The sequence below is a fragment of the Gorilla gorilla genome, chromosome 14, assembly GCF_029281585.2.
Source record: "Gorilla gorilla gorilla isolate KB3781 chromosome 14, NHGRI_mGorGor1-v2.1_pri, whole genome shotgun sequence".
Classification (NCBI taxonomy): domain Eukaryota; kingdom Metazoa; phylum Chordata; class Mammalia; order Primates; family Hominidae; genus Gorilla; species Gorilla gorilla.
The window spans coordinates 114,299,304-114,319,456 of record NC_073238.2 but is presented as its reverse complement, the minus strand read 5'-3'; the positions used below and the strand labels follow the sequence as shown (position 1 = coordinate 114,319,456).

The 20,153-nt window shown below is 43.9% G+C and overlaps 1 long non-coding RNA gene across 2 annotated transcripts; it reads left to right on the top strand.

Annotated features, from left to right (window-relative positions):
• Positions 1-80: 80 nt before the first annotated feature.
• Positions 81-16,520, top strand: LOC129526293 (uncharacterized). 2 transcript variants are annotated; one of them, XR_010130618.1, is made up of 4 exons: positions 81-857; positions 3,262-3,367; positions 12,051-12,400; positions 16,297-16,520. It is a non-coding gene; the product is annotated as an uncharacterized lncRNA (long non-coding RNA). The 2 variants fall into 2 exon arrangements; XR_008670927.2 differs by lacking the exons at positions 12,051-12,400; positions 16,297-16,520 and adding an exon at positions 6,564-6,808.
• The last annotated feature ends 3,633 nt before the right edge of the window (positions 16,521-20,153 follow it).

Here is a 20,153-nt window from a genome sequence, read left to right as displayed (position 1 = left end):
CCGCCCCCGTCCCAGTCCCCGCCTCGCTGTCTTCGCCCCGCCCCGTCCCGCCAGCCACTCCCTCCTTCCTCCCAGCACCCGCTCCGCCCCGCGGCGAGTCCCGAGGTCAACTGCCCTCCCGGCCAGGGCTCAGGACCTTCGTCCCCGCTGTCTTGGGGGACAGAGCAGAGGAACTGAATGGTTGGGGCCTCTTTGAGGGGCCTCTCTGGTGACCGAATCCAACTCTCTCTGAGCTTCTGAGTTTTTGAGGCAACTGTTGACAGACTGCGTTTTCCCAGCCAGAACAGCCAACATTTCTAGGGATTTCTTCGCAGCTTTTGTTGTTAAACTACCGCCTAACACTTTGTGAGCCCCACCATGTGCATATCTTGGTTAGCAATTAATCTAGAGTGGTCCAAGAGAATGCAGGAAGGCTGCATCCTGGAACACACGTGCCTGCAATAGGTCAGAGCAGCTGTTGGCACTCTCTGGGCAGGGAAACTGACAGCAGCTCTTTACTCTGCCCCCTGCAGCCGTTCTGCAGCGGTGAGAACAGCGGCGTTAAAACAGCGGCGTTAAAACAGGCTGGGCCCTGCCCCTGCCTCTTTTTCACCTTCCCTGATCCAGCCGGCCTCCACCTGCCGACCTTCACCTGCCCGGGCCCATGTTACCCCTTAACCATGTCTTTTCCTTGGCGCTCGGCATGTTTCTTTTTCAGCTGTGACTCCGTTCCATTCATGCTCTAGACTTACACCTGAAACCGTTTCTCAGAACCTTCCAGTGGAAGCTGACTTGTGCTCTTGGATGCAAAAAGTGGCCGTTTAAACAAACAAAAGCCTGTTCAGCCAGAGTGGGTTCCAAGATTTGGAAAAGTCCAGGTGACTGGGAACATGGATGCTAAACTTATGAGCCTAAGAATTATTGTTATATTCGATACCAACAGGAGAGACTGCTCAACCCCTTGGTGCCCTCCCCCAGCTCCCACGCCTGCTCCACCTCAGGCCTCGCCTGTCTACTCCAATTTGGTCACTTTCTTGTCACCACCTTAGTGCCAGCCAGTGCCCTGTCCAGCCATACTGAAGCCTGAGGCAAAGGCAATTTCAGTAACACTAATCCTGTCTTTAATTAAAATTTTGATATTTTGTTCATAATGGGATTTTTCCATTATCTTGGTTTTTAGTTTAGAATATTACTTTTTTTTTTTTTTGAGACAGTCTTGCTCTGTCGCCCAGGCTGTAGTGCAGTGGCACGATCTCAGCTCACACACTGTAACCTCCACCTCCTAGGCTCGAGTGATTCTCATCCCTCAGCCTCCTGAGTAGCTGGGACTACAGGCAAGTACCACCACTTCCAGCTAATTGTTTTGTATTTTTAGTAAAGATAGGGTTTCACCATGTTGGCTAGGCTGGTCTCGAACTCGTGGCCTCAAGTGATCCATCCGCCTCAGCCTCCCAAAGTGCTGGGCTTACAGGCATGAGCCACCACGCCAGGCCAATATTACTTATCTTTTTTTTTTTTTTCTTTCTGAGACGGAGTCTCGCTCTGTTGCCCAGGCTGTAGTGCAGTAATTACTGAGACTTCTCCTTAAATTTTGCATCCCAGGCTGGGGCTGCACTCACCTCACTCAAGTCTGATTCTGGACATCATCATCCTTTACCTGGATTATTTCAAAGCCTCCTTGCTCCCATTCTTCCCTCCTACAATCACCCGTTTGCCATAAAACCTGGCTGACCTTTTAAAAGCATGACGCAGCTCCTAGTTCCAGAGTTGACTTGCTGTGTGACTTTGGTCAAGTTTCTTAAGCTCTCTGTTTCCTCATCTATAAAATGGGTGTATAAATACCTCATCACCTCATAGGCTTGTTATAATGATAGACTGAGTTTACACATACATAGAGAGAGACTGCACACTTAAAATCTAAGCAAGTTCTCAGTAGCGTTAACTATTCCTCATTATTATTGTCATTGCATCGCTTCCCTTCTTAAAACCCTTTAGTGGCTTTAGAATAAAATCCGAGTTCTTCCCCATGACCCTTAAAGCCTCACACGGTCTGGCCCCTGCCAGCCTCTCCAATGTATCTCCAGCCCCACTTGTCTTCTGTCTGTGTTTTCTAAGTCCACGAGGCTCTCTCCCACCGTGGGGCCTTCACACATGCCGTTCCTCATCCCCAGAATGCTCATGGCTACACCTGCTCATCCTCCAGGACCTTCAGCCTACGTGCCACCTCCTCACAGGGGCCTGTGCTAATAACCTAAAGATCCCCCATGGCCCCCCCCCCCGCATCTATTTCACTGTCACAGTGCCTGGTCATCTCCACCACAATGTCGATATACGAGTTTGTGAATTTATTAGGTTGATGCCAAAGTAATTGCGGTTTTTGCCATTCAAAGTAATGGCAAGAACAATTTCATCTTATATGTATTGAATACCTGCCAGGTAGGATTCACTGAGCCAGGTGCTGGGAGCACAGCAGTGACAAGACATACAAGGTCCCTGCTCTCAAAAAACTTACAGAATTGAAAATAATGGCAAAACCCACAATTACTTTTGCACCGACCTAATACTTCTTTATTGTGCCTTTCCCCAGCAGTTCTCAGAGGGTGGGGTGGGATGGGATGACTAACCATCTATCAGGTGGGCTTTGGGATGCAGTATTGTTGTTTAGGGGGCAGGGCTAGTGATGTGCTGGGTAGCCACCTTGGGAGAAAGGCTGTTGGTGTCTTGACTTAGAAACACCTTCTGTAGGATGAGAGCATAACTTCTTTGAGAGCAGGGACCTTATATGTCTTGTCGCTGCTGTGCCCCCAGCACCTGGCTCAGTGATTTATACCCGGCAGGTATTCAATACATATAAGATGGTGGCTCACGCCTATAACCCCAGCACATTTGGAGGCTGAGGCGGGCGGATCACCTGAGGTCAGGAGTTCGAGACCAGCCTGGCCAACATGGTAAAGCCCTGTCTCTATTAAAAATACAAAAATTAGCCGGGTATGATGGTGTGCGCCTGTAGTCCCAGCTACTCGGGAGGCTGAGGCAGGAGAATTGGTTGAACCTGGGAGGTGGAGGTTGCAGTGAGCTGAGATCATGCCACTGCACTCCAGCCTGGGTGACAGAGCGAGACTCCATCTCAAACAAAACAAAACAAAATGTATATATGATGAAAATGCTCTACCAGCCTCATTGCAGTTAAAAACTGCTGTATGACTAGTTATCCTTATTTAAAATGCCTGGGATCTAAAGCAGGTCCTACTATATCTTATTTGCTAATTGGTTCAATTTCAGATTCTCCTGGAAGAAATTGTAGCTGTGCCCATTCTCACCAGCAATGGTAGGGGGTTGTTGAGTTTCTTCACAAGATTACTGACTCATGCCTTTTGCTAATCAGTAGGTAGGTTAACAACTAACTGTTTCCTAATGCTAGTACATGTTAAAATAAAGTTTTATTAACTTTATCTACATAGTATGTGGGTGTCTGGAGGACACGTGTATTAGTCCGTTTTCACATTGCTATAAAGAACTGACCGAAACTGGGTAATTTATAAAGGAAAGAGCTTTAATTGACTCACAGTTCAGCATAGCTGGGGAAGCCACAGGAAACTTATAATCATGACGGAAGGTGAAGGGGAAGCAAGGCACCTTCTTCTCAAGATGGCAAGAAGGAGAATGAACACAGAAGGAACTACCAAACTCACGAGTGAGTTCTCCAATCTCCGATCTCGAGAACAGCATGGGGGAAACTGCCCCCGTGACTCAGTGACCTCCACCTGGTCTCTCCCTTGACACGTGGGGATTTGGAGGATTACAATTCAAGATGAGATTTTGGATGGGGACACAGCCAAACCATATCAACATATTTCCAAATATAATAGAGAAAGGGATTCAGAGTTCCTCCTTTAGGACAGTCAAATCTGTCTTTACTCACAGCTTCCAAAACTGAAAAGAAAAGTATCAATTTTCCAAGTGCATTAAGAGAGCATATGAAATTTAGTAGGGTGAATAATTCCAAGATTCACTATCCTGTTGAGTTGAGCAGTCTGGAAGAATAGGCACTTGGCAGAGACGTGGGAAAGAAGGATGGGGCGGGAGCATACTAGGGATAGGGAGCAGCCCCTCATGCTCTAGAGGTTTGATGTTTCTAGCCTACCCATTCTAGGTTTATGGGCAAGGCCCCTGAAATAAAATACAAACTAACAAAAGAAAAACATACAAATGTATTTAATGTAAATTTTACATGACATGGAAGCCTTCATATGAAAATGAAGACCCAAAGAAAAAGTGAAACATATATTTTTTCATGCTTAGGTGTAATGAAGAGTGGACAGTTGTGGAGAAATATGATTGGAGGGCAAAAGAATCTGATCTAATGGTGATAACCTGGAAGGAACTTAGCAAGGCCTGTTTGCTCAGGCTCTTCTCTGTGTCTTCACAGACAAGGGTGTTCCTTTCCTTCACCTAAAGGTGGGGAAGGCACTTATCCAATGAGAATCTTATAACCGCCAGGCGCTGTGGCTCACGCCTGTAATCCCAGCACTTTGGGAGGCCGAGGCAAGTGGATCACCTGAGATAAGGAGTTCAAGACCAGCCTGGCCAACATGGCGAAACCCCCTCTCTACTAAAAATACAAAAAAATTAGCTGGGCATGGTGGTGCACCCCTGTAATTCCAGCTACTCAGGAGGCTGAGCCAGGAGAATCACTTGAACCCAGGAGGCAGAGGTTGCAGTGAGCTGAGATCGTGCCACTGCACTCCAGCTTGGGTAATGGAGCAAGACTCCGTCTTTAAAAAAAAAAAAGTCTTATAATCTGCTTCAAGGAAGAAGGGGAGGAGAAAAGTGAGACAGACCTTCCTGCTTCTGCTGTTTTTCAAATGCCAAGGTGCCATATTTTGAGGAAGTGTGTCTTGAACCCTGTCAACCACAATAAAAGAAAATTTTTAAAAAAGTTTTGTAGAGATGGAGTTTCACTCTGTCACTGAGGCTGGAGTACAGTGGCATGATCATAGCTCACTGCAGCCTTGAACTCCTGGGTTCTAGCGATCCTCCTGCCTTGAGCCTCTGAAGAGTTGGAATTACAGGCACGAGCCACTGAGCCTGGCCAAACAACTTTTCAAAGAAGTCATCTGTGTAGTGAAAGAGGTAGACGGATAAATGGGGAAAGGATGGGTACTGTAGTCCATGGGTGTATGGGGGAACGGGTACAGAACTGCTGCAATTCCTTCTGCGTGAGGGGGCAGGGAACTGGGGGGCTTTGCAGAGCAGGGAATGGAGACCTGAAATGTGGTGGAGACTGAATCAGTGAAAGTTCAGAGGAAGAGTAGAGCAGGCAGAGAGAACACAGCAGGGATCCGAGGGATTGTCTGGGGCCAGACTGTAAATGACCTGAATGCTCAAATCTTAGCCAATGTGGCTCTCAGCAAATACCGGTCCCCTGAAGAAATGAGTTACATTTTTACCACGTGGTTTTGTAACTGTGATGATCTTGTAATTGTAATTGTGATGGTGAGTGAGTAAATAACTCTCACTTAGAAATATTTGGATTTTGTATTGGCTCATTTTTTGGCAAATAGGCACACCCAAGGAGATATTGGATGAAAATATCTAATCAACCTATGGTTTATCATAACATGTAAATAACTTTCACGTTTCAAGGAGCAGGAATGATTAGGAAAATGAAGCTGAATTCTTCTTTCCTGATCAACACCAAAGGCTCTTTATCAGAAGCCGGTTTTTCCTTCCTTTTGGTGTCTGGCCGATACAGGTTATTTTCACCAAAGTTGAGTCTCAAAGGCTGAGCGGGACTGGTGTCACTGATTTAAGACATCAGAATACTGCACTTAGAAAGAGGCATATTAGAAGTTCTGTGGAATGATTTTTAAACAGTGGCACAGATAGAACTCCACTCTGAGATCATCCATCCCTCCTGCTGCTATGATACAAAACCCTCCCAGCCTCACCTCCTGGCAGAGTCGCCTTTGATAACACTGATGACTCTGTCTGGCCTCCTTGGGGAGAGAGGAGGGGACTGTCTCTCAAATTTAGGCCAAATACAGAATAACTAACGACCACCTTGTGGCCTTCCGGGCCGTAGCTTCCTTCTGTCTAAACTAAGGGAGTTCATCTACATGACCTCTAAATCCTTTTCTGATCTCAGCCCTCAAAAGCTGTGCTGTAGCTCCCCCTAATGTCAGCAGGCGGAGGGTTACCCCCACACGCTTCAGGCCTCTCCGGAGCCCCCTTCCCTGATCCCCCTTCCCTGATCCCCCCTTCATTTTTTCATAGCACATCTGCTTCTAATTACTGAAGAATGTACTTAATATATGATGTCTCTGTTGAACATAAGACTTTTGGGGGAAGGGGCTTGGCCTGTTTTGTTCACCAATATATCCCGAGCACCTGAAACAGTGCCTGGTGCCTGGCACCTGGGTGGAGACCTAAAACATATTTGTTGAATTCAAAGTGTTGAATCTTGAGGCATCTTCTGCCAAATTTATTTTTTTCATAACTTCCCCTGTTGCTTTTCACTTACTTTGTAGGTTGGTCATTATCTTGTTCCCCAGTGCTGATTATTAATTCCTGTTGTTTTGTAGGTTGGTTGTTCTCTTGTCCCGCACTGCTGATTCTTAATTCCCTGGTGTGGTCGGCTGAGTGATGGCCCCATAAAAATGTCCAATCCTAATCCCCGGCACCTGTGAATATGTTACTCTGCGTCATGAAGTTAAGGATGTGATGAAGTTAAGGATCTTGAGATGGGGACATTATCCTGGATTATCTGGGTAGGCCCAATGTAATCATAGGTTCTTCATATTGATAAAGAGATAGAAATTATAGAAAAGGGCTGGGTGCAGTGGCTCACACCTATAATCCCAACATTTTGGGATGCCGAGGTGGGCAGATTGCTTGAGCCCAGGAGTTCAAGACCAACCTGGGCAACATGGCGGAACCCTGTCTCTATTTTAAATTATAAAAATTAAAAAAAAAAATTCAAAGACTGCTTTTAAGGCCATTTGTAAGTCCAAAGTGACACTCTATGATTTAAATGACCACAAATCCCTCTGTTGATGTCTGGTAGAACCAACAGGCTTTTGCTTTGACCAGAGCTTTCTTGAGTACAAGAGTTTCTAAAGACAGTAGCTTCAGTAACTTTTCAAGATGGACTTTGAATCCCTTATCTGTATGCTGTTTTAAAAGGGTTCTCCATTAAAGACTTAAATGTAAAACCCCAAACTATAAAAACCCTGGAAGACAACCTACACAATACCATTCTGGACATAGGAACAGGCAAAGATTTCATGGGGAAGACACCAAAAGCATTTGCAACAAAAGCAAAAATTGACAAATGGGATTTAATTAAACTAAAGAGCTTCTGTGTAGCAAGGGAAACTATTAACGGAGTGAATGGACAACCTATAGATGGGAGAAAAATTTTGCACACTATGCATTGACAAAGGCCTAATATCCAGTATCTATAAGAAAATTAAACAAATCTACAAGAAACAAACTAACAAGCCCATTAAAAAGTGGGCTTAGGACATGAACAGACACTTTTCAAAAGAAGACATTCATGCAGCCAACAACCATATGAAAAAAAGCTCAGCATCACTGATTATTAGAGAAATGCAAAACAAAACCACAATGAGATATCATCTCATACTAGTCAGATTGGCTATTATTGGCTGGGCGCGGTGGCTCATGCCTGTAATCCTAGCACTTTGGAAGGCCGAGGTGGGCGGATCACTTGAAGTCAGGAGTTCCAGAGCAGCCTGGCCAACATGGTGAAACCCCGTCTCTACTAAAAATATAAAAATTAGCTGGGTGTGGTGGTGAGCACCTGTAATCCCATCTACTAGGGAGGCTGAGGCAGGAGAATCACTTGAACCTGGGAGGCAGAGGTTTCAGTGAGCTGAGATAGTGCCACTGCATTCCAGACTGGGTGACAGAGCAAGACCCTATCCCCACCAAAAAAAAAAAAAAAAAAAAAGGCCATCATTAAAGTCAAAAAACAGCAGATGCTGGCGAGGTTGAGGAGAAAATGGAACGCTTATATGCTATTGGTGGGAGCGTTAATTAGTTCAGCCATTGTAGATGACAGTGTGGTGATTCCTCAAAGACCTAAAAACAGAAATACCATTCAACCCAGCAATCCCATTACTGGGTATATACCCAAAGGAATATAAATCATTCTATCATAAAGACACATGCATGTGTATGTTCATTGCAGCACTATTCACAATACCAAAGATATGGAATCAGCCTAAATGCCCATCAATGGTAGACTGGATAGCAAAAATGTGGTACATATACACCATGGAATACTATGTAGCCATAGAAGATAATGAGATCGGCTGGGCATGGTGGCTCATGCCTGTAATCCCAGCACTTTGGGAGGCCGAGGCAGGTGGATCACCTGAGGTCGAGAGTTCGAGATCAGCATGGCTAACATGGTGAAATCCCATCTCTACTAAAAATACAAAACATTAGCTGGGTGTGGTGGCGGGTGCCTGTAATCTCAGCTACTTAGGAGGCTGAGGCAGGAGAATCACTTGAACCCAGGAGGCAGAGGTTGCAGTGAGCCGAGATCACGCCATTGCACTCCAGCTTGGGCAACAAGAGCGAAACTCCATCTAAAAAAAAAAAAAAAGAATGAGATCACGTCCTTTGCAGGAAGATGGATGGAGCTGAAGGCCATTATCCTTAACAAACTAACACGGAAACAGAAAACCAAACACCGCATTTTCTCACTTATAAGTGGGCACTAAATGATGAGAACTCATGGGCACACAGAGGGGAACAGCAGATGCTGGGGCCTACTTGAGGGTGGAGGGTGGCAGGAGGGAGAGGATCAGGAAAAATAACGTGTACTAGGCCTAATACCTGGGTGAAGAAATAACCTGTTCAGAAAACTCCCATGACACAAGTTTACCTGTATAACAAACCTGCACATGTACCCCTAAACCTAAAATAAATGTTAAATAATTTTTTAAAAAAGTTTATAAAAATAAAAGGGCTCTCTGCTCTGAATTGTTAAGTAGGGATGCAGAGCATTATCACTGCCTGAAATTATACTATTAATACATATTTATGTTTATTGCTTGCCATTACTGTCATTTCATTTGCTTATGATCTGTTACTTCCATGAGGGTGGGAACTGACTTTACTTTGTTTGCTACTGTATTTCAATGCCTGAAATGATGCCTGAGACTCAGTAGGTACTAAATAAGTATATGTTGAATGAATGACTGAGTAGTTAACTAGTGATAAAAATGCAAGAAATTATTCAGCAACACTTTGGGCTACCTCTCAGAAGAAATAAATGATTGTAATCCATATGCAGTTTTAAATGACGAGAGTAGAAAAGCAAAAGCAAGCCATCTTGGTTTGTTAGTTGTGAGTGTCAAGAGGCAACTGAAAAGGAAACCTGTTGACATGTGAAGGATGAACTGAAAAAATAAATAAAAGAAAAATAAATTAAAAGGAGACATGTAAGCATGGGGGGTGGGCACAGGAGTTCTATCCAGCTTTAGAAATTGGCCCTTGGCTGTCTCTTTGCAATTCAAGTATTGGGGAAATAAAAGAGGACGTGGGGCCATTATAAAAATCTATTAAGAATCTTGGGTTTTGGCCAGGCATAGTGGCTCATGCCTGTAATCCCAGCACTTTGGGAGGCTGAGGTGGGAGGATCACGAGGTCAGGAGATCGAGACCATCCTGGCTAACACAGTGAAACCCCATCTCTACTAAAAATACAAAAAAATTAGCCAGACGTGGTGGCGGGCGCCTGTAGTCCCAGCTACTCGGGAGGCCGAGGCAGGAGAATAGCATGAACCTGGTAGGCAGAGCTTGCAGTGAGCCAAGATTGCACCACTGCACTCCAGCCTGGGCGACAGAGTAAGACTCCATCTAAAAAAAAAACAAAAACAAAAAAAACCAGAATCTTGGTTTTTGCCTTACGAGTCAGTGGGAGAGGCCCGTCTTGGCCACTGTGTTAGTCCGTTTTCACACTGCTACAAAGATGCTACCTGAGACTGGGTAGTTTATAAACAAAAGAGGTTTAATTGACTGACAGTTCTACATGGCTGGGAAGGCCTCAGGAAACTTACAACCATGGCAGAAGGTGAAGGGGAAGCAGGCATCTTCTTCACAAGGTGGCAGGAGAGAGAGAGAACACAAGGGAAAGTGCCACTTTTAAAACCATTAGATCTCGTGAGAACTCCCTCACTATCACGAGAATAACATGGGGGAAACCACCAGGTTTCCCACCAGGTTCCTCCCTTGACACATGGGGATTACAGTTTGAGATGAGATTTGGGTAGGGACAAAGGGCCAAACCACATCAGCCACTACTAGGCAGCCCTTTGAAAAAGAAATAATCATAACATAGGAAAGAATTTATGTACAAGGTGATTCACGGCATCATTTTTTATAGCAAAATATTGAAAAAATAAAAATGTCTATCAATAGGGGATCAATGTTTACAAATACGGTACACAACACAACAGAAAAGTATTCAACTATAAAAAGAATAAAAAGGGTTCACTGCTCATAGTAATATAGAAAGATCGCCAAGATAGATCATTAGGTAAAAAAGACAAGGCACGGAACAATCATATTATGTTCCATCTTCTGTGTGAAAGAAGGAGGATACAATAAAAATATATTTCATGGTTTTTTGTTTTGTTTTGTTTTGTTTTGTTTTTTTGAGACGGAGTTACGCTCTTGTTGCCCAGGCTAGAGTGCAATGGCATGATCTTGGCTCACTGCAACCTCCGCCTCCTGGGTTCAAACAATTCTCCTGCCTAAGCCTCCCGAGTAGCTGGGATTACAGGTGGCCACCACCACGCCCAGCTAATTTTTTTGTATTTTTAGTAGTGACGGGGTTTCACCAAATTGGCCAGGCTGGTCTTGAACTCCTGAGCTCAGGTGATCCACCCGCCTTGGCCTCCCAAAGTGCTGGGATTACAGGCGTGAGCCACCGCTCCCGGCCTGTTTTATTTTTTTATAGAGGTAAACATACATAACAAAATTGACCATTGTAAGCATTTTAGATGTATAGTTCTATGACATTGAGTACATTCACATTGTTGGGCCACCGACATCATCATCATCCATCTCAAGAACTTTTTCATCATCTCAGACTGAAACTCTGTCCCCATTAAACATGAACTCCCCATCCCACTCCCCGCAGGCCCTGGCAACCCCCATTCCACTTTCTGTCTCTGTGAATTTGACTGCTCTAGGAACCTAATGTAACTGGGCTATATTTGTTCTTTTGTAACTGGTTTATTTTACTTAGCATAATGTCTTCAAGGCTCACTCATATTTGCCTGTATTTATCTTTTTTTTTTTTTTTAAACTCTGAAAGGATACAGTAGTGCTGATGACAGGGATTACCCGTCAGGGAAGTAGGAATAAAGCAAGAGAAGAAAGGGATAGGAAGAAGATTTTTAAAATATCCTTTTTTGTCATTTAAAATTTTTTTAGCCACTTCATATATTACTTATTCAAAATGCCAGATTTTGAACACCATGAACAATAAAGTGAAAGGAAGAAAAAGAAAACTTCAGTCTTTGCTCAGTGAAGGTGTGGGTCATTAGCTGGACCTGACCCAGAGCCCCTGGCGCATCTTTGTGGCCACTGAGTTTTTATGTTGGTTCCATATCCCACACTGGATTAAAAACTCCCCAAGTCCAGCCTGTGTTTTGCACAGGGTGGGGGGCCCAGTGACTTGCACAGTTGACAGAGAGCTGGCAGCCTCTGCAGAGGTGATGCTTGGTAAGACGCGTAATGTTGAACCATATAAAGAAGGCTGTTTGGCTAAGACCCTCTGGGTTATGTGGAATTATCTTTAATGCACCAGATAAGAAGATTGTTAACCAGCCTTATTACCAACAATTTCTTATGACCATGGTAGGGCGGCAGGCAGATGATTTGAGGATTATCGGGACGCTGACAAATCCCCTGGGCCCTGACAATCTCATTTAGAAAAGAATCAAATCTGTTTATTGCTGATAATAGATGGCATGCCCCCAGGTTTGCTTGTAAGTAATATGTGCATTGCTTTTTATTTTTTTCTTTTAGCAACAGGAGCCAAACTTGGATTCATCCTGATAAAGCAGACATTTGGGACTTCATGTGATCTAATTGCTCTGAGCTGTTCCTTAATCCCCATTCGCTAAACCTTTGCATCGTTGCCCACAATGGCATAAACGACCTTGATCCAGGATTGCAAAATGGTCTACCCAACAAAGAAGCCTCATAATTGTTGATGTGGCTGAGATTCTCTAATGCACCCTTCCTTGTTTTTATTTTTTGTTCTAAGAATTATTTAAGTAAAAGAACAAAGCAAATCTTAAACTTGTCTCTGTGATAAGGTGAACCTCGGAAGGCAAAGTCCATTTCTTCATTCATCTCTGCATTCACAGCAACAGGTACAGTGGCTCATATATAATAAGTTCTTGAAAATGTTTGTGGGATTGCCTCATTCATAAACTATCATAATTGCTCCAGTGAAATGTTCTCAGATATATAAATTTTGGTAGACAACATTTGGAAAACCAAATAGAGATTAATTTTAATTAGATCTGTAATTCTCTTGGATTTATAAGAAATAAAATGCCAGCCAGGCATGGTGGCATGCATCTGTATTCCCAGCTACTTGGGAGGCTGAGGTGGGAGAATCACTTGAGCCCAGGAACTCAAGTCCAGCCTGGGCAACATAGCGAGACCTCATCTCTTAAAAACGAAAGAAAGAAAGCAAGAAAAAAGCTATATGACAAAATCTAAACCTATGCATATTGCTAGTATTTCTTACTTTTTTTTGAGACAGCGTCTCATTGTTGCCCAGACTAGAGTGCAGTGGTGAGATCATAGCTCACTGCAGCTTTGAACTCCTTGGCTCAAGCAATCCTCCCATCTTAGCCTCTTGCGTATCTGGGACTACAGATACATGCCACTGCACCTGGCTAAATTTTGTTCGTTTTGTAGAGATCAGGGTCTCACTATGTTGCCCAGGCTGGTCTTCAACTCCTGGCCTCAAATGATCCTCCCACCTTGGCCTCCCAAAATGCTGGGATTTATAATATTGCTGGTATTTAATCTTATCCATAATATCGCAATGAATTTTTCAAAGTATCTGCACAAGAGAAAACTTCTAAGCATATAAGTTAACATCTCCTTTAGCAGGATTTGCCTGAAGCTTGAAGGTCTTTTGACTGCTTCCATAGGTAAGTTGCAGATGAAATCTGTTACACAAACTCCAGACTCAGATACCTCTAGATATCTATACTGTCCTTCTACTCTGGGGATCCATTAGTGCCAGCTTCAGGAAGAAGGCGTTTACTGGCATCTAAACTCATGCTTTCTCATCTTTCTTCATTATAATTTTCTGCCTAGTGAAACAATATTGCTAGCCATATGATTTCCAGCATTCAAACAAGGCCCCACATGGGGATTTTGTTACTAGTTTCCTTAGACTTAGAGAAGTTTTACAGTTTCTCAGGAAAAAAGACCAAACCGTTAAACATCTATTTCTTCTGTTAAAAAAAAATCCCATTTAGTATTATAAGTAATAATATGTTTATTATAGACAAATTGAACTTGCAAAAATAAGTAGGTACATAGGGAGAAAGCTAACACCTGCTATGGTTTGGATGCACCCTTCAAAACTCATAGTGAAATTTCATTGCCATTGTGATGGTATTAAGAGGTGGGACCATTAGGAGATGATTAGGTCCTGAGGTCTCTGCCTTCATGCACGGATTAATGCTATTATCACAGGAGTGGGTTTGTTATTGCAGGAGTAGACCCCTGATGAAAGGTTGAAGTTCAGCTAGGCATGGTGGCTCACGCCTGTAATCCTAGCACTTTGGGAGGCCAAAGCGGGAGGATCATTTGAGCTCAGGAATTCGAGACCAGCCTGGGCAACATAGTGAGAACTTGTCTCTACAAAAATTTTTTAAAAAATTAGCCAGGCAGGATGGTACACGCTTAATAGTCCCAGCTAATCCGGGGGCTGAGGTGGGAGGGTCACATGAGCCTGGGAGGTCAAGGGGCAGTGAACCACTGACTCTGGACTGGGTGACAGAGTAAGACACCATCTCAAAAAAAAGATGAAGTTCAGCCCCCATTTCCTCTCAGTCTCACACACTCACTTGCCCTTCTGCCATGTTAGAATGCAGCACAAAGTCCCTCACCAGATGCCAGCACCATGTTCTTGGACTTCTCAGCCTCCAGAACTGTGAAGAATGCATTTATTTTCTTTATAAATTAATGTTTGTTTGTGCTATTCTGGTATAGCACTAGAAAGTGGACTAAAACAACATCTGGGGCTGGGCGCAGTGGCTCACACCTGTAATCCCAGCATGTTGGGAGGCAGAGGCGGGTGGATCACCTAAGGTCAGGAGTTCAAGACCAGCCTGGCCAACATGTTGAAACCCTGTCTCTACTAAAAATACAAAAATTAGCCGGGTGGGGTGGCAGATGCCTGTAATCCCAGCTACTCAGAAGGCTGAGGCAGGAGAATTGCTTGAACCTGGGAGGCGGAGGCTGCAGTGAGTGATCATACCACTGCACTCCAGCCTAGGCGACAGAGCAAGACTCCATCTCAGACAAACAAACAAACAAAACCAACACCTGAAGGTAACTTCATATTCTGCCTTCCTTATAGTCATGTCTTGTGTTCTTTTTTTTTTTTTGAGACGGAGTCTCGCTCTGTCACCCAGGCTGCAGTGCAGTGGCATGATCTTGGCTCACTGCAAGCTCTGCCTCCTGGGTTCATGCGATTCTCCTGCCTCAGCCTCCTGAGTAGCTGGGACTACAGGTGCCCGCCACCACGCCCGGCTAATTTTTTTTTTTTTTTTTTTAGTAGAGACAGGGTTTCACCGTGTTAGCCAGGATGGTCTCGATCTCCTGACCTCGTGATCTGCCCGCCTTGGCCTCCAAAGTGCTGGGATTACAGACTGCGCCCGGCCGTCTTGGGCATTTTTATTCTAGTGCATTTATATATCTCTAGGAAGATAGGTGATGGGTAGATAGATAAACACGCATATATAGTTCTCAGCAAAAGTAACATCACATATACATACTGTTTTGAAACTTGCTTTTCTCCCTTCAGTAAATCACTGAAACATATATTTAGGTAATACTGTAAAACCCATACACATGAGAATATTCAGATGTTTGTGGGAAAGAAAAGAAACAAAATATATATGGAAAAATACTAAAAACCAATCTACAGAAAGTGCCTATGTAAGCTGGGAAAATAAGTTCAGAGGTTTATGAAGTTAGTTTCCTTTAATTCAAACTTCTTGCTCTGGTAAACTTTGAAAAATATTTTCACAGCATATATTCTTTATAAGAATACAGCTGGGAAATTCTTCCACTGCCATGCAGTCTTAAGCTTAAAGTTTGCAAAATATAGTTTTTGCTTCTTCTTTTTCTTCTTCTTCTTTATAAAAAGGCTTTTAATTCAACTTATTGACCCCAGTATTTTTGCTACATCCATTGCTAGGATCAAATCATTATACTTTTCAAAAGCGTTCCTTTAACCTGAGGTCAAACGAATGTGAAATAGGAGGAAGTTATAAAAAGACTGAAATCTAGAACACCCATAACCCTGATGTACTTTATCCAAATTTTTATGACTTTGAAGTGCACTGAATACAGAAAGAATGCAGAGCTTTTATTTTCCAGCCAGAGAAACCACACACAAAAAAAGAATAAAAAAGTATTTCTTTCTCATTTCTGTAGCCAACCTCTCAATCCAAAAAAAGGAAGTGGGGGAGGATCCAAGTCAAGCCAACAAAAATAAACTGTTGCCATTGTTTATAGAGAAAATAATTCCTAGAGATATTTTTCCCCAAAAAGCCAAAAAAAAAAAAAATCACAAAGAGAATCCCTGGCTCAGTTTATTTCCTAGAGGAGAAATTGTTTAACATTTGCTTATTTTGTAAAAACTACCAATAACAAGTGGGCCCAGAAAATCCCTCCCTCTTCCTCGTGTGGTGGGAAAGCAGAGACCAGGCGAAACTGGGCCTACTGTTGGAACATTGCTCACTGTCTGGAACTGCCCAATCCTGCCCGGCTTCTGTAAGATTCCCAAGATCCATGACAACCTGAAGTCCCCAAGGGAGGGGTTTGAGGTGGATGGATGTGGCGAGGCCAGACAATGGTCAGCCTTAACTTTCCCTGTGGTGGATTGGATTGAACGCTCCAATTCTTGCCTCTTCTCTGCCTCCATATCCTTGTCACGATCTCAGTGTGGGAAGAATATACCTTTTTTGTCCCTTAACTTTGAGCTCTGCCAGTGACTGTGTGCCATCTCCAGTTGCAGCCTTGCCCTCTTGCCCTGCAGCCATCGCTGTGAGAAGAGCACATCCTAGCAGAACCCGTGATGGAGAGGAGGTTGCCCTGCAGTGAAACAGAGCTGCCCCAGCTGCCCAGCCTGCTGTGGAGCCTGCAGCCCAGCCCAGCCCAGGTCAGCGAAACTACAGCAGACTCACGAAGGCATCGGCAGTAGTAAATACCTATTGTGTTAAGCCCCTGAGTTCTGGAATGCTCCACATTGCTGCATTGTTATGGTAATACAAATGAATACATACTTTCAAGTAAATATAATAATATTATTATTATTCTGAGATGGAGTCTCACTCTGTCACCCAGGCTGGAGTGCAGTGGCACCATCTCAGCTCACTGCAACCTCCAACTCCCAGGTTCAAGCGATCCTCCAGCCTCTGCCTCCCAAGTTGCTGGGATTACAAGCACATGCCACCGTAACTAGCTAATATGGGTATTTTTAGTAGAGACAGGGTTTCACCATGTTGGCCAGGCTGGTCTCGAATTCCTGACCTCAAGTGATCCACCCGCTTTGGCCACCCAAAGTGCTGGGATTACAGCAGTGAGCCACTGCACCTGGCCAGTTCTTTTAACACTTGTACTGTAGGGAGTTTAATATGTGGCTATGTATAGGATAGACTGAAGTAGGGAACAGATAGGATCATGATCCAGATGTCAGGTAAAGAACCCACAAACAAGTGTGGAGATTGTGGATTTGGGAAAGAACGGGAAGAGGAAAGAGATAGACAAAAGGTTGGCTGCAAGAAAGAAGGAAAAGGCTAAATTTTCACACTTGGGAGAAGAAGGAAATGGTGATAACTTTTGGAAAATTTGAACTTTGGAGATGATTTTAGGAAAAAGAATAAGTTTAGTTTGTGCCATCCCGGGTTTGAAGTGACAACAATTTAATCTAATGGTAGTGTGGTGTAGTGGAAAGGGCTGTGGTTTTCAAATAGACCTGGCTGCTGATTCTGGCTTGGCCTCTTACAGGGTGAGGGGCTTTTCTGAGTAACTTAAACTCTCTAAGCCTCAGTGTCCACCCCTGTATCAGCCCTCAGGGTTGTGAGGACTGTGCAGGTGGGTAGTGAGGTAGGCATCGGTGGGCATTTGGTCTTCTTAGCATCTTTCCTGTTGAGAATGCCACTCTGCTGGTTGGTGGGTCTGTAATTTACATGACCAACTTCTGTGCCACCATGACGGATCCAGGCATGGGCACATGACCCAACCAGCCAATCAGAGTCCATTTTGGGGAGATGGATATGAATGTTTGGTGAGAAAGGGGTCTTTTCTTCTGCTATCAAGAGTAGTAAGATCACGGTAAGCCTGATAGTATTATCTTCTAGGCTGCTCTGGGGAGAGAGATTGCCTGAGAATGAAGCTCACACAGAGAAAATCAAAGATGAGAAATGGAGAAAGAGAGGAGAGGGAGACCCTTATTGATATTGTTTGAACTCTTTGATCAAATAATGTCATTCATTGAACTTCCCAGCTGCCTGAACTAATATGTGTGTATTTTTTTAATTAAGGGCATTTTAATTTGGTTTTTGGCTCTTGAAACCAAGAGTCCTGACTCAGCAGGTATTCAAGTAATAGTACAGGAGGCCGAGGTGGGCGGATCACTTGAGCTCAGGAGTGTGAGACCAGCCTGGGAAATATGGCAAAACCCTGTCTCTATGGAAAAATACAAAAATTAGTTGGGCATGGTGGTGAATGCCTGGGGGCCCACTGCTTGGGAGGCTGAGGTAGGAGGATCACCTGAGCCTAGGAAGGTTGAGGCTGCAGCGAGCCATGATCATGCCACTGCACTCCAACCTGGGCAGCAGAGTGAGACCCTGAAAAGAAAGAAAGAAAGAAGGAAGGAAGGAAGGAAGGAAGGAAGGAAGGAAGAAAGAAAGAAAGAAAGAAAGAAAGAAAGAAAGAAAGAAAGAAAGAAAGAAAGAAAGAAAAGCTAAACAACATTCAGTGGGGAATGGCCCACTTACAACTTGCCTGACTTCATATTCCCTTCTTCCTGCAAATGACTTACAGCCAAATGTCAGCCAAAAAGGTATGAAGAAGTCTGCATCATTGAAATAGATGTGGATTCATGGGCCTTTTAAAGGAGATATGAAGAGGTTCAAACTGTGAGATATGAAGACACACTACAAAGCCATAATAATGATAATAAAATGTGCTGTTGGCAGAGAAACAAGTAAGTAAACCAGTGCAGCAGGGTAAAGAGCTCAAAAGCAAATCTGTTGACTTATGAGAGGCAACAGCACAAACCCATGTGGGAAGGACAGGTTATTCACTAGATGGTGCTGGGAAAACTGGTTCACTCTATGGAGAAAAAGAAACACCATAGGCAAAGGTCAGTTTTGGATAATCTAAAATCTAATTGTGAAGGTAAAAATATAAAACCAATAGGAAAAAAGATGCCCAATAATTTTGTCATCTTGAGGTTGAGAAGGACTTCTGACATCAACTCAGAAGGCACAAGCTATGAGGCAAAAAACTGAGGAATTTGAGTCCATCAAAATTACATTGCTCTGCTCAACAAAGGACACCATAGACAGATTGGGGGAAGATAATCGTAATGTCAGAATCCAGCAAGAACTTCTAGTGAGACAGATTTGTCGAGAACAGCGAACCATGGCCTACCGGCCAAGGCTGGCCCCTCCACCTATTTTTATAAGCAAAACAAAAGTTTGGTTGGACAGAGCCATGCTCATTCATCATATACTGTCTCTGCTCTTGAGCTGAAATAGCAGAGCTGAGTTGGTGCAGCAGAGAACTTCTGGTCTGCAAAGCCTAAAAAAATATCTACTACCTGGACCCCTTACAGATAATTTTATCAACACCTCATCTAGAATATACAAGGAAATCATCTAGAAAACAAAGAAATTGTCTGGACCCCAGTAGAAAAATGGGGCGAAAATACGAAGAAATGCTCAACCTCACTATTAGAGAAATGCAAATTATAGAAAACAATGAGCTACCACTTTACACCCACGACACAGGAAAAATTAGAAAGTCAGATGATAGCAATTGTTGACAAGGATGTAGGAAAACAGATATTATTATGCACAGCAGATGGGAGTGCAGACTGTGTGGTCTTCTGGGGAACAGCCTAGCAGATCTCAGTGAAATTCATCTGTGTACGCCCCATGACCCAGCCGTCCCGGGGTGTAACGCTGAGAAACGTATAGCCAGGTCTGCAGGAGAATGTGTACAGGGATGTGCATCCTGGCCGTTTGTGGTAGCTGGGCCCTTAGAGTCAGCCTCGTAAGGTGAAGTGGAGGAGAGGAGAAATAAACTGTCACTGGTGCTTCCTTGGGGAGGGCTAAGCAGCAGTTAGCAATGAACAAGAGGCACATACAGCCACATGGCTAGATATTGAAAACATACTGCGGATGAGAAAAGACAGACACAGAACGAGACCCAGAGCCCAACACTGTGTATATGTAAACGTGTGTATGCTACATACACAAAACAATGCTAGGTCTTTTTCGGAATTCTGTACATGTCCAAGCGCATACACCGAACACATTACAGGAGACGGGGTAGTAGAGTAGAAGTGGGAGGGGGTTTTGGAAACTAAGAAACAATTAAAATAAGAGAAGGGCCTTCCACATACAGACGATAAGAGTGGAATGAACTTAATTCTGTGAATCCGAGGTCCAAACATTTGGCTGTGAACTAGAGGATCTTCAGAAAAAGCAGCAGCTTCCAGTCTGTAATAAGACTTGGCTGGGCCAGGCGCAGTGGCTCACGCCTGTAATCCCAGCACTTTGGGAGGCCAAGGTGGGCGGATCACCTGAGGTCAGGAGTTCAAGACCAGCCTGACCAACATGGAGAAATCCTGTCTCT